At 42.2% G+C, this 15,458-nt stretch overlaps 1 protein-coding gene across 13 annotated transcripts in view; it reads left to right on the top strand.

The window, feature by feature from the left end:
* Positions 1-15,458, top strand: part of ZMIZ1 (zinc finger MIZ-type containing 1) — a 439,750-nt gene that overhangs the window by 92,638 nt on the left and 331,654 nt on the right. The window contains exon 1 of one of the 13 annotated variants that reach the window (XM_072628047.1): positions 8,789-13,736. The exons of the other annotated variants lie outside the window; for them this stretch is intronic. The gene's annotated coding sequence lies outside the window, so the exon portion shown is untranslated. Of the gene's footprint in view, positions 1-8,788; positions 13,737-15,458 lie in introns of those variants that run through there. 13 annotated transcript variants of the gene reach the window in all.

Below are 15,458 nucleotides of genomic sequence, written 5' to 3'. Positions count from 1 at the left end.
AAAAGTAGACTGAGGAATTTGGACTTGACCTTTTACTAATAAGGAACCATTGAATTTGCTTGAACAGTGGAAGGATCCATTCAATTGGACATTAGGAAGATTAACCTATATAATGGGATAGTACTTGAAAGTAGGCAGACCAATTAGGATGCTATTTTGTGATGGATGATAGGGCAAGGCAGAGCAACAACATTTATTAAGTGCTTACTATGTGCTCGGCTAATAAGTGCTGAGGATGCAGATGCAAGCAAAAGAAAGACGGTCCCTTCTCTCGAAGAGCTTCTGTTCCAATGAGAGAAGACAGCGTACAAAACTAAAATGGAGGGGGTGAGGGGAGGCACCTCAGTGGTGGAATAATGTCAAAGTCCAGAAAACCAGAAGAAAAGCTAAGAAATTAATGAAGGAGAGTCAGCCTGGACTCCTTTGCAAAATATGTGCTCATCCTTCGTTACCAAGGAAGACCAGGCCATCAGAGAAATAATGACATGACTTGCACTTGACTTTGTTTTGAGTGAGGGAGGGCTGTCCTGGTCACCAGACTCACTTCTCCTCCAGAGCCATCTGAATCTAGTGACCTCTGGATGACTGGGGATGACCCAGGATGAGGCAGTTGGGGTTAAGTGACTTGCCCAAGGTCACACAGCTAGTGATTGTCACGTGTCTGAGGTGAGATTTCAACTCAGGTCCTCCTGACTCCTGCACTGGTGTTCTATCCACTGTACCACCTAGCTGCCCCACTTTGCAAAATAGAAGCTTTGGGAAGAACTCACCAATGGGAGAAAGAGGATAGCATGGCAGCAGAGGGGGTATTCCAGGATGTGAGAAGGTCCACAAAGTCCCAAAGCCCAGAATGTGTGCATGTGTGATTATTAATCACAGATTGAGAATTGGAAGCCACTTAAGAGATCGTTTAGTCCACCCTGACTCATTTTACAAATGAGGAAATTGAGAGCTTCTGATTTGCCCCAAGTCACACAAGTAATAAACGGCCAAGATTTAGGCCCAAACCCTTCAGACTCTGAAGCCGGTGCTCTTTCCACTATACTAGATTTTTAGTGGGATAGAAGAGATAAGAGATTAGTGAATATAAAGCAATTAAATCCTTTTAGGCTATTTGCTTATGTTTTTTTCCCTCCTAAATTCCAACTTGTTTCTAATAATGAAAAGAACACTGAACTTGAAGTCAAAAGATTTGGATTCTAGTGCCAGTTTCCTTCCTTGTGCAAATTGGGGAAGTCACTTAAGACCTTCTGAATCTCAGTCTTCTGATCTGTAAAATGAGGATAATTGTGCTTGTTCTCCCTACTTTACAAGATTTCTGGGAAGAGCACATGAGAAAATAGTTGTGAAAGCCTGTTGGAAATTATCAAGAGGCAATATATAAATCCCATAACCCTTAAAAAAATCATTTAGGGTCACTCCAATTTCAGATCGTCTCTTTTTTTAAAATGTCTACTTCTCTTTTCTGCCCAGCTTCACTTTGGACAAAACAAAGGCCATTAGTTGCCAGGAACATCACTGAGAAAGAAGGGAATTCTCAACAGAGAAGGCACTGTTAGCCCTCTGGAGAATTACTGGTCACTTGCACTAATGGCATTTTTCCTTCATTAGTTTTGTCCTGAGCATCTTGACAACCCAGGATGAATGTTTATTCTTATGTACCTCTCATGTTTAGTGATCATTTACAGGGTTCTAGAGACTCAAACCCTGGTAAAGGGGTATGTTAAGGATCCACTTCCTCCACCTATCCTCTCTCTAAGCCCTGGCCAATCTCCAGATACATGTGGTCCTGTCCTTGCCTCAGATGAGCCGCTTGTCTCAAAGATAACATCCTTCCACTCTCTTCACACTAAAGTGACTAGAGATGGAATTGTGGTAATGGTATGTACACTGGAAATGGAAGTCATACCAGTCTTGTTGACTTAGGACCACACCACCCCGACTCCCATAGAGTTCCACAATCTGACTGTAAAACAAGACAAGTCATTCCATTGGTGATGGTTTTCAACCATATCAGTTCCCAGTTATCTATGCTAATCTGTCACAGAATAGATAATCAAAAAAAAGGATAATAAAAGACATCCATCCTTGGATTTGGAATAGATCAAGATTATTTTGCCAAGTAGGGAATTGATCTCCTAATATCATCCGGTGACATTGACCTCCTGGCTATTTCACAAAGCACTAATTCTGTCTCTTAACTCTGTGCATTTTCTCTACCTATCCCTCATGCCTGGAGTACTCTTCCTCCACTCTGACTACTGACCTCCTTGAATACCCTGCTTCCTTTAAGTCCTAGTTAAAATCTCATCTTCTACAGGAACCCAAATTCCCAACCCCTCTTAATTGTAGTGCCTGTCTTTTCCTATATTATTTCCTATTTATCCTGAATATAGTCTGTACATTACTGTTTGATTGTCGTGACCACCTCCCCTCCCCGTTAGATTATGAGCTTCTTGAGGGCAGGGACTTTACCTCTTTTTGTATCCCCAGAACTTAGCACAGTTCCTGGTACTTTGTAGGCCCTTAATAAATATTTGTGGACTGATCATTTTCCTTAGGCTAGTATGCAAATTAATGTGTATACCCTGCCTGGTGGCAGTTCATAAATAGAACAACAATAATGCTGATAACTAGCATTTACCTAGCGCTTTAATGTTTGCGAAGGGCTTTCCATATGTTATCCCATTTGATCCTCACTACAACGCTGTAAGACAAGTAATACCCTTATTCCCATTTTATAGAAGAGGAAAGTGAAATTTACAGAGGGTAAGTGATTTGTCCAGAATCACACAGCCTACAAATCCTGAAGCCATCCCATCATCCTAACCTAGTTGATTTCTCCTGTTTTTGGTTACTAGGTTAAGGGTGGACTGCCCATCAATTTAACAGAAAGATGGCTAGTCGGCTTATTCTAAATATTTTTGGAAATGGTACAATTGGGACCTGGGGTTCTTAGGTGAATATCAATTCAGATTAAACCAAAGGCACAGGATGTAAAGTGAGGCCCCACCACCACCTCTTAAAAGGTTATAGGCTCCTTGTAGCCCCAGGAGGAGAGGCCTCCTGGACAAGCAGATCAATGTGTATCTCTCCGCCAGCAGTGATGGTTTTCTCAATTGGTCCTTCAAGGTTACAGAAATGTCCAGAAGTGTGTCCACTCAGCCTTCTCACCACACTCTGTCCACAGCCTGAGGTCATTCTCACTTATGTTGTTTCCCTTGCCTCATATATACTACCCTCCCTCACCTCTTCCCAATTCTACTGAACCTCCAAGGCTCTTTTGCTCTAGGAAGCTTTCTCTGACTCCTCTAGCCCAAATTCTTCAAACGTCCTCTCAGCTGAACCTGGATCACACAATCTAATCACTTAATTACATATTACTTTGTAGTATTCTCTTGTCATAAGCAGTGTGGCATAGTAGGTAGAGGGCTGGACTTAGTGTGAGGAAGTGTTGGGTTCAAATCTTGCCCTGACACCTGCTAGATATGTGTTTATAGACTAGTTAACTAACCTTTCTAAGTCTTAGTATCCTAGCTGATTATTCCTGCGGTACCTACATCACAGGTTGGTTGTAAGGCTTAAATAAAAAAATGTATGCAAAATAGAATGTATTTTTAATAAAATTTAAAGTGTGATATGTCAGTTATTATTTAGGGTGATTATATGAGGTGCTCTTCTCTTCCCTTCCTCCCCCATCTCCTTCACCATGGATTTGTCTAGTTGACCATATAGCAGATCTGAGCTTTTGAGGCAAGTCGGTTCTTCTCCCTGGGACTCATTTTCCCAATCTGGAAAATGTGGGTATGTGCATTAACCTTGATGATCTCTAAGGTCCCTTTCAGTATTAAACACTGTATCAAGGTACGGGAAATTGGCAGCTATTTGTTCAAGAAAGGGCGCAGTGACCACATCCCTGTTTCGTCCTAGCTGGGTGGGGGGGAGCAGTAACTTGGTTTTCTTTTCTGTGTCATTGATTTTGTTGGTGGCTGACAAAATCGAAGGGGTCACTAAGGGACAGAATTGAATTAGTGTCTCTGCTGGTGACCTCTCCTAGGTCAGCTCCCATTTCCCCTGGGAGACATGTAGCAAGCCAGCAAACAGGCTTTGGATGTAGGCTTCCGGCTGGGCAATGCCTGGCTGGGGCTTTTGAATCATCATTAGTGGCCCTTATCAGTTAATATTGATTAAGAGCAGAGGAGACATCAATGTAGCCTCAAATATAGACTCCCAGAGGCTTGGGTAAGGGGGAGAAAAGGAGCTGGCGCTGGGAGAAATTGCCCTGGGTTTGAAAAGAGGACAGGATTGGCATCTTCTATATGTTTACCTGGAGTGGAAATGGATGACCTTCAGGTCACTGCATTTGGAGAGCTACTCAGGCTAGTCAGGCTGTTTTATTCCATCAAGGCTAGAGCTTTCAGCTTCTGGATCAGACTTACTTTAGCTTATCTGTTGCATTGTACCTGGAGAAGGAAATGGCAAACCACTCCATCATCTCTGCCAAGAAAACCCAAAATGGGGTCCCAAGAAGAGGCAGCCGCAACTGAACTGCAGTGGCTTTGTACCAGTGTCTTATAGTTTCATATGTATTCAGAGTTAGAGAGTAGGTTAAGGATTTTGCATAGGCTGTGTGTCTGTGTGTGTGTGCACGTGTACACGTGCTCAGGCACACACATATGTTTGTATTTATTTTGTATGTGTTGCAGCCAGGTGGAGCCATGCAAAAATCCCTGGACTTTGAGTGAGGAAGACCTGAGTGCAAATTCTGCCTTACTTATCAGCTTTGGTCACCCTGAGCAAGTCACTTCACCATAATGTCATAATTTCCTCATCTGTAAAGTAGAGATAATATTAGTTCTTACCTCACAGAGCTATTGAGAGACTGAAATGAAACAGCATATTTAAAGCACTTGGCGCACGTTAAAATATGCTATAAATATTTGTGAGCCATTTTTGTTATTTACTTACCTATGTGATAATTCCTACTCCTATCCCGTGGGAAGATGAACGTAAGCACCTTGAGGGCAGGTTCTGTTTGATTTTTGCTTTTGTGTCACCAGTGCCGGTAGAACAGGCACAAAACAAATGCTCATGGCTGCTGTTAGGATCTGGGAAGGGAAAAGAGACACTTGCTAGGGTGGAAAGAATGCTGGATTTGACATCAATATTCCTGGCTTGGAATCTTGACTCTGTCCCTTAGGATCTGCATGACTTTAGGCAAATCAGTTCCTTCTCTGGGCCCGTTTTCTGCAAAATGAGGTGGTAGAGACAAGATGACCTTGAAGGTCTCTTGTACTTCTTTGATAACATGATTTATTTGGAATCTTGGAGGGTGTACTCTGATAGATTAGAATTAAGGCTGAAGAGCCTTGGGGCCTACCTGTCTCGTTTGGAAAGCCCATGGGGTCGACTGTCTCCCACCTCGGCCTCTCTTTTCTCTGTAGCACATGGTACCCCAGCAATACACCTTTGAAATCTGCCACACAATATTCTGCCTTCTCTGATCATTTCATAATAATAATTACCATACTTCACCTTTGGACTTCACTTGACATTTTTATAGGCGCACCTTTAACATGTATTTTCATTTCCTTGTGAGATGTGGGCAGCAGGGATTTCTAGACACAGTTTGTAACCACATTGTAAGAGGAAGGTAACATATTATCACCATTTTACAGGTGAGGAAACTAAGTCTCAGACTTGCCCACACAGGCACCCAAAGTGGAGCAGCTAGGAGTTGAAATGAGGACTTCTGAATCTGAATCTGTGTGTGCTCTATGAGATGATAAATAACCAGAGTATTCCACTAATCTTAGCACTTTTTCCTAGACCTTGGTGGAGAGGGAGGAGTTGATGGTAGTAACCGAGAAAACAATGATATGTTCACTTAGCCGTGTCTGAGATGAGAGATTATTGGATTCAAACTAAGGTTTTTAATTTGGAAAACAGGCATCATGCCTGCCCAGTTAGTGAGGAGGGTAGAAATCTCCCAGTAGGCAATGTTGGGGTCTGGATTGAGAAGAACAGGCTGCCTAGTGTATGAGTCACATGAATTAGTGCAGAACTTCCTGAGGCCAGATGCCAGTAAGGGCATTGATTCGAGCCAGGTGCTGCCAGGAACACCTGATGGGAGCTTTTGTACCCCAACCTGGAATGCGTCAATTGGTCAACAACACCACTGGCTGCTGTGTGCAGAGCCATGAGCTAGGAGCTAAAGGGGAAAAACAGAGGAAGGAGGCAAAAGAGGCCACATCCTTGATCTATTCCTGGCCTAGGTCAGGGAGAGGCAATGATTGCAACTAGGCACCACTTGGGAGACCGCACTCCCCAAATACTGTTGTGTGAAAAAGATATGAAGATAGTCCTAGTGTAAGAAAATAATGTGTGTGTGTGTGTGTGTGTGTGTGTGTGTGTGTGTATGTATGTGCATGTGCATATGTATGCTTAGCCCACATCTACTCTAGGATACCTTGGGGAGAAGTGAGAAAAGTTGACTATCAGAGATCTAAATGGCCTCTCTAACTCTAGCTCCACCCTTGCCAATCCATCTGGAACACCACAGAGCCTAACCTTCATAAGATACTTTTCAACATGTCACTACAGAGCTCAAAAGATTTTGGTGCCTACAGGATTGAGTCTTCATTGGCTGGTGGAGTACTCAAAGTGTGAAATCAATGTCTTTTTCCAGTCTCTTCCCCTGCTACTTTCCTAGTACATAATCTTTGCTTCAGCTACTCTGATCTCTTCACTCTCTTCCCAACACAGACGAAGTTCAGGTTAGACAAGATCATGAGTGAGGTCTCTTTGAAATCTCAGATTCTGTCATTCTGTGATTCTTATTTCACTTGTTTCTACCACTTATCTGTGACATCATCAACAAATATTTACTGAATGTCTGATGTGTGCATGACACAGTGCTGGGGCATTTAATATTTAAATTTAATTTAATTGATCATTAATATACAATATTAATTAAATTAATTTTAACTTAATAATTATGTTGTACATTAAGATGCACCAATTGTCTGTTGTTATCTTTTCTATATTTACGTATTGCATATGTATATACATATACTCTATATACGTATATGGAATATGCATATAGTCTATATTTACATGGTCTATATCCCCAACTAGACTATAAGACCTTAAAGGAAGAGAACATATTTCAAATGGTGTAGGAGAAAGAGAGCTGGTCTGGAGTCAGAGGACATGGGTTAGAGTCCTGATTCTGTCATTAATACGTCTACGCTATTGGGTAAATTACCTAAACTTTCTGGGCCTCAGTTTCCTCATCTGTAAAAATGATTAGATGGCCTCCAAATTCCTTTGACCTCTAAATCTATGTTCTAGTAGAATGTAAATCACTGAAGGCAATGTTCCCCGCCCTACCCCCCCCAATTCCCTAGAGTCCAGTCTAGGAATGAAAATTTTTGTTTAATTGTTATATTTGTATTTCCATAGCACCTGACCCCATTGTCTTGCATATAGCAAACATAAATAAATAAACAATGAACCTGGAATCAAAGACCTAAGTTTAAATCTGGTCTCAGATTTTACTGGCTGTGTGACTCTGGGCAAGTGAATTAAGCTCTGCCTCAGTTTCCTCATCTGTAAAATGAGGGTAATATGAGAGGTCCTTGTGACGATCAAATGAGATAACATAAAGCACTTTTCATACCTTAGAGCACCGTACAAATGCTAGGTGTTATTATTGTGCTTAATTCAATTCTGTTGCATCCTTTTTATATACCCTCCCTCCCCTTCCCCTGTCCAGCAGCACCTATGCACATAAAAGCAATCCCTAGTGAGAAGATCTGGGTTCCGGTTGATGCTCTAGCATTGTGTGACTGTGCCCAGTCATTTAATACCTTTGAGCCTGTTTCTTCCTCTGTACCTGGGGATAATACTGCTACCAACCTTGTCAGAGGGTCTATTTACAAACCTTAAAAGAGCTATAGAAATAAGACTTAACACGATCACTTGGCTTGATTGGTTAATGTGGCATTAAGATATATCTAGACCCCAGCATCTGTTGATTTCCGTTTAAAGCATGGCTCAGACTCAAGCCCACCAGGCTCTTCTGCTCCAGCATGATTAGCCCCAACTTCCCTCCCTCCAGTAGCCTGGAGAGGGGGGTTAGGGGTTGAAGCCCCATCACTCCTTTTAAACCCCAATGGATGCCGATGCATCTAACTACACTGTTGGCAGCAGTGGCCAAACTGGCCCCATCAGAGGTCTCCGGATTTGGAGAGAGACAGAGGCAGAGACAGAGAGAACAGAGTGGATCACCAGGACCTGGTGGCTTGGTTGACACGCCCCTCCCCCACCCCAGAGCTATTTCACCAAAGACAAACTAAGCCCTAAGACCAACAAATCAGACAAACAGGGTCATGGTATGTCCTTTCTAAAATCTATTCTCAGACCCAGTAATTTGCAGTCTCCTCCTCCAATGTCTGCTCTTTCCTTCTTCTGACAGCATGCTCCTACCCAAGCTTCCTCAGAGGCATGGCATGTGCACACGCATGCGCTGGTATGTGTGTGTGTGTGTGTGTGTGTGTGTGTGTGTTTTAAAACAATTAAAAAATTATCAGTAGGACAGAGGCAAAAACCAATGACTTTTGTCTCATGTTGGGCTGAGATCTCTCAGGTGTTTTTTTTTAATTGCTGGTTTTTTCCTTTCCTTCTCTCCCACCCCCATGACTTGTCATTAAATTGTGTTATTATATTTAAACAAATCAATTCCATTGCAGAGTTTTTCCTGTCCTAATGATGAGTTTGCAGCTCAAATCTCATTGATTTTTCACAGCCCTGAAAAACAGTTGATGAATAGCATAGGGCTGTCTCTGGAGAGAGTCATTTTGAGACAACTCCTAGAAACCCTCCCTGTTTCCCCCTCTGGGTCCCTCCTCGACTTCCCACTCCCACCCCATCCAGCCCCTGCAGCCAGATCTAGACTGGAGATCCTGCTCCAGATTAAGTAGCCTTCCCAGGGAAGGGAGAGGGAACCTAAAGAAGATAGCTTGTTTGAGTAATAACAATAGGTCAGGTTTTATTACTTTTGGCCAAAGACCAAAAACCCTGCAAATTGTAGGTACAGTGTGATCTTCTGAATGTAACAGTTACAGGAGTGGGTTTCTGAGCATTAACATAGTGTTTCAGATTTCATCTCATGTGCTCATCTGAATGTCCATGGAACATGTTGGGTCTAATATTTTCCTAACAAGACCCAAATTATATATGTGTCTGTGTTGGACAGTAAGTAACTAACCTTTTCCGGATTTTTCTCAATTAGATGATAGTTAGAGCATAATTAAGAATACAATGGAAGTAAGTACTAGATTTAGGGCTAGAACCTTGGGCTTGGAATCAGGAAGACTCTTCTTCTTGATTTTAAATCCAGCCTCAGATACTTACTAGCTGTGTGACCCTGGGCACTTGACCCTGTTTGCCTCAGTTTGCTTATCTGTAAAAATGAACGGGAGAAGGAAATAGCAAATCACTTCAGTGTCTTTGCTAAGAAAACCCTAAATGGGGTCACAAAGGGTTGGACTTGACTAAAAAATGACTAAATTGAAGTACTAGATTTGGAGTTCCAAGACATGGGTTCAAATCTTAGCTTTGTTAGTTACTCCCTGTGTGACATTGGACCAATCACATATCCTCTCCCCATTGGTTTCCCCATTTGTAAAATGAGGGACTCAGACTACGTGGCCTCTGTGTCTAGAATTGTGATCCTATGAATACCTGGCGTTTGTTTGATGGTTCAGAATGCTTCCATATATTGTATAGCAGTTGATATGACAGCCCTCTAAAATGGTAAAAATAATAACCATCATCATAACTACTTATTTCTATGACACTTTAAGTTTTGCTCAGTACTTTACTCATAACACCTCTGTAAGAAGAATTGTCCAACTGTAGGTCCAGAGCTAGAAGGGACCTCATTTTGAAGATGAAGATATAGCCCCAATAAAGGTCATCAGTCTCAGAACTAGGATTCGAACCCAGGCCCTCTGACTTCAGAGTTAGTGCCTTTTCTGTTATATTGCCAGATACTACTATGGCTCCATTTTACAGATAAAGAAACTTAGGGTTTAGTGAGTTGTGCAAGGCTATAAAACTAATAATAGTGACAAAGTGATAACTGACCTTTATGTATCATTTTGCAAGTTTGCAAAGTGCTAGTTAGTTATCATTAAACACATTTTCTAATTTGGTCATTGAACCCAGCCTAGGTGCTCTTATTATCCACATTTTGTAGATGTGGAAACTGAGGTTCAAAGACCACGTCATGCAGGGGCTCTTAACTTTTTTGTATCTTGGACCCTTTTGCCAATCTGGTGAAACCTACAGACCCCTCTCAGAAAAATGCTTCTAGTACAGAAATAAATTACAATAAACTGAAGGTAGCTAGGTGGCTGAGTGAATAGAGTACTGGAGTCAGGAAGATCTGAATTTAATTTAGCCTCAGATATTTACTACCTTGAGCAGGTCACTTAATCTCTGATTGCCTCAGTTTCCCCATCTGTAAAATGGGCATAATGATAGTGCCTCTCTCCCAAGGGTTGTTGTGAGGGGCAGAATGAGGAAGTAATTATAAAGTACTTAACACAGGGCCTAGCACATAGTAAATTTTATAGGAATGTTAGCTATTATTACCAGCTTATATTGTAAGCTGATACTAGTTCTGTAGAGCTCACTGTGCTAATATTGTTAATAATGTTATTGTATTACGTTGGGTTACAAAGGACAATAATTATATTGAACACAGGTATCCATTTAAAAAAAAAAACTTGTTCACAGACTCCAGATTAAGTATCCTTAATCTAGTCCAGCTTCTTCATAGGAAGGATGAGAAAACTGAGGTCCAGAAAGCAAAATGGCTGACACATAGTAGGTGCTTAATTAATACTCAATGATTGATAAGAACTTCCCCAAAGTCCCCAAGCTAGCTAGTGACAGAAATGAGATCAGCTCTCTTGATAAGTCCTTCAAATGCTCTCTCTATTTCACCATCTTTCTCTCCCTCTGAATACTGGGTAAAAAGTGCTTGCTGAGTATGTTTTGGGTGGTGGTTGGGAAAGGAAATAGAAATAGGAGGGAGAGAAATTGAGGGACAACATAACATGATAGAAAAAGGAATGGGTTTGGATTTAGAAGTTTTGATTCTGGTAATGACTGTTTACATCCATGTGACCTTGACCAACTTACTTCACCTCTATAAAATGGACGGATCTTGACTTCTTCATCTTTCTATGTCTGTGATTTTGGACAAGTTCCTATTTTCTCCGAATCTCAGTTCCCTCATCTACCATATTGGGGGGGATGGGAGAATTGGTTGGACTAGATCATTCCTAAAATCCCTTCATGCTTTTAATCTGTGATCTAGTGGTGGTAGAACAAGGATCATGGGACCATTGCTAGCTAGCAAAGGTCTGACCAGACAGCCACGAATGAAGATAGACAAGGTTAGAACTTAGGGACAGAGGTGGTGGCAGGCAGATCCAAAAATCTGTGATATACAAATGGGAGAGCCAATGCACAGGCTTCCACATGTAGAATGTTGTGGTGTAAACTTGACATTGAGGTAGGGTTCTGGGTCAGCCAAGGCAGGAACTAATTTTAGGGTGTGGATCTAACTGAGTCCTTTAGGGAGGACAAGAAAGGGAAGGCTGAAATTAAAGAGGGATCTTACATGTAAGAAAGGAGAAAATACTCAGTCCATTTATGTTCCCTATGGGCTCAGATGTTGATCACCAGCCCAGAGAGCCAGGGCATGGATGATGAAGCAGTGGGTATTTCAGTGACCTCCTCAAGGTCACAGATGGGACCTGTGCTCTACTGAAAAACCCTGCGCTTCTTAGGATGAACATTTTAGGTAGTCTGTGTACATGTTTATCGAGCACACAAATGAGCAGACTTACCAACACTTCTGTCATCAACCGGATGATTATTTATTTAAATGATGGCTACTGACTCCCATTAAGAACCATTAGTACATCAAAACAATTTTTGTTGAGCTTGGCAAAAAAGATAAATTGTGTTTTTGTCTACCCCTTTGTTCCCAAGTCAGATTGTCGGTTTTCTTTATCACCCTTTTAATTCTGAACTTTAGACATTACACCGCCGAATCTTAAAAAAATAAATAAATAATAACATCTACGTTTAGCAAACCGGGATGCTTTTGCATACATGAGCATGTACATTCATAAAGGAAGGACTCTGGCTCTGGGTCTAGAGGGCCAGGGTTTGAATTCTTCCTCTTACTACCTTTGTGACCTTCTTCAAGTAACTTTCCATATCTGGGCCTCAGTTTCCTTATCTGTAAAATAAGGGGTTGGACTAGACTGTCATAACAAGGTTAGAGAAGAGAAGAGAATGTACACTTACTAATTGTCTACTGTGTACCAAGCACCATGTTGGGTACTCAGGAAAAATATGCCTCCTGCTTGTCCCCCAGACAAGTTGACCTATCGAAATGAATCTCAGACTCTTATCCCCTTAGAGTCAAACATATCATCTCTGGTTCTCATTTTACAGATGAGGAAACTGAGACCCATAGGCAAGAAGTGACTTACCTAAGATTCACACAGCTAGTTAGTGGCAAAACCAGATTGAGAATGCAGTGGGTATACATCAATGATTCTCCTTCCCTAGGCCCGTTGTCCCCCACCACTTCCTTTAATGATCAGCTGATACCAAGTGGGACTCTCTGGGCTCCTTCCCAACTCTTCCATCTTGGTCTAATACCATTGTGGAGTAAAGCACGACCATCATCTTCCCCATTCTGGATACCATGCGTCCCTTAATGTAGCCCAGGGTTATTTTACAGACAAGGAAACTGAGACCTGGAAAGTGGGATTCCATGCCTGATAGAATACAGCCAGTAAACAACAGGAGTCAGTACTCTGACCTGTGCTTTGTCTGTGTGTGCATTTATGTGTGCACTCCAGACACAGCAGACACAAAATGGTGCACTGAAATGAACGCCTTTGACTGGTTCCAAGAGAACACATTAGGCACAATGACATTCAGAGGCAGTTACTTTCATAGAAACAATGTTACCAACAGGTGATTGGCCAAATGACAGTACAGGGCTTCGTAACCTTGTCAGGGTTTGTTTTGCGTGTCTGAGTGACTTTGGCTACGTTGGGGTAATGTTAGGTGGGATAGGCCTGTCCAGTCCCTTTAGTCATGTACCTAAGTCCTGAGGGAAATAGAGCAAATAATGGATCAAAATCTTGTTGGGTTGGTCAGGGAAGGCTGCAGGGAGTCTGGGTATGGCCTGGGAGGAAGAGAGGGAGAAAGACTGTTCAGGAGGAGAAAGGAACAAAGTCCCTGAGGATGGGGAGATGTCTCTGAGCTGAGGAAGCAGCAGATGGGCAGTGCATTCTGCCATAACAGCGCCCTTCCCGCCAAGCCTCATCCCAGAGGGTGGAGGGGGCTGAGAATGAGAGGAGGAGTCCCACAGAGTGAGGCATCGCTCTGTGCTCTCCTCCAAGGCTGGGGCTCTGACTTGTACCCTTTGTTTTCAGCCTTCTTGAGATCTGGCCTCCTGGCAGCCCCCACTTGGCCTTCTGGGTTTCCTCTGATTGTGTGCTTAGTGATAAAAGCTTCTGGCGGGTGAATGAGCAGAGAGGGAGGACAGAGCAAGGCTGGAACAGGAGGAATGGACTGAATGAAAAGAAGCCTTTTCTCTACATCTGCTGCAAACTGAGCTCTTCAAAAATTAGGTTTGGCAGCCGAGGCCCCCCCCCCCCCCCCCATGCCTTGGCTAGGGGTATAAATTATTGATATGAGGAGGGGGAGGACATTCAGGCCACAGAGGAAAAGGGGTATACAAGCTCTTGCTGTGTATGTGGAAAAGTCTCTTGTTCTTTTAGCAGCATGGATCATTGACAAGCAGAAGGGTTGGTCTGTTCTGGCCTCTGCCATCCTTGCTGCAGCCCTGCTTCCACTGTCGTCCATCCTGTGCATTCAGGGTTCTCTCCAGAGGCAGGAACCATCTCTGGTAGAGTCCTTGTGCACCAAGATGCTTGCCAAGAAATCACTTGGTCAGTGGTCAGTTGTGTTCACATTGATCACCTGCTGTATGCAAGGTACCTACGATAGGGGGAGGGGAGGGTCAAAGAGAAGCATGAATCAGAACTCACAGCTTTGATGCTTTCTCAGTCTTGTCCAGCACCATAAGAAAGCCCCGTTTATCTGTACCTTTGCCCCTAGTTTGTGCTTGGGGTCTAACTGGACCTGCTCTTCAATACCTTGTGTAAAGGAGGTTGAATATCATTGGCTGATTTCTTAGAATATTTGAGTCTCTGAGAGGCATCTTTCTGGTATGTCCCACAATAATAATAATGATGATGATGATGATAACTAGAATTTATATAGCACTTTAAAATTTGCAAAGCACTTTACAAATATTTACCTTTTGATCCTCACAACAACTTTGTAGGATAGGTGCTGACTTCAGGTCCTAAGTTCTATCTCCTGTACCACCAGCTGCCTTAGAATAATAAGCCTTGATGATGTATCTTGCTTTTGTATTGTGAAAAACTCTTACCCTTCCAGAATCAATATCAGAGGCAGAATTTGAACCCATTTCATCTTTCCAGGGATCCTCCCCTCTCCCCTCCTCTCCTCTCCTCTCCTCTCTTTTCTTCTCTCTCCCATTCCTGTTTCTGTCCCCCTCTTTCCCCCCACCCTTTCCTCCTCTCTCTGTCTCTCTGTCACACACACACACACACACACACACACACACACACACACACACACACACTCCCATAGTTCTAGAAACAAACAACTCTCCACACCTCATCAGGGTTTTCAGATTTCACTGTATGACACCAATTACAATTTACTAATTGATGATCTTAGTACCTCTGAGTCACTGAGAAATGGGTAAGTCCTGTTTACTCCGTTTAAGAAAGCAGGAGCTATGTAATACAGAGCAGAGAGATTTTCATTCAGAATACTTAAATTTTTAGAAAGAAAGACAGTAGTCAAAGGAGTAAACTCTCTTCTACCCGGAAAATTGAGGTTTTACTGGATAAAATATAAATCCTACCCTTTGGGATATTAAAATGTACTTGAGAAGGCAAGTATCATATGAAATTATTAGATATAAGTACAATATATAATCCTACTAAATTATGTGATAAAAACAGAGTTGTAAGGAATTACTTTAGAGAGGTCAGACTCAGAGTAGCAGAACTCCTGAGTGTGGCACGACCAAATTAAGATATAATTGGGAGATATTTAGCAAAACAAATAAAAATGCAATATAAAATAAATGATGTTAATATGTGCTTTTCTAAGTCACTATACAGCCTGCAGGGATTCATTTCTGTGTGTGATGTCGCTGGTTTAGGGGGACTTTGGGCCTTAAAGGCAGTAATAATAACTGCTTGTTTTTGTTGTTCTTCAGTACTTTGCAGTCGTCTGACTCTTCGTGCCTC

This window comes from Notamacropus eugenii, chromosome 1 (genome assembly GCF_028372415.1).
Source record: "Notamacropus eugenii isolate mMacEug1 chromosome 1, mMacEug1.pri_v2, whole genome shotgun sequence".
NCBI lineage: Eukaryota > Metazoa > Chordata > Mammalia > Diprotodontia > Macropodidae > Notamacropus > Notamacropus eugenii.
This window is presented reverse-complemented; position numbering and strand designations above follow the sequence as displayed.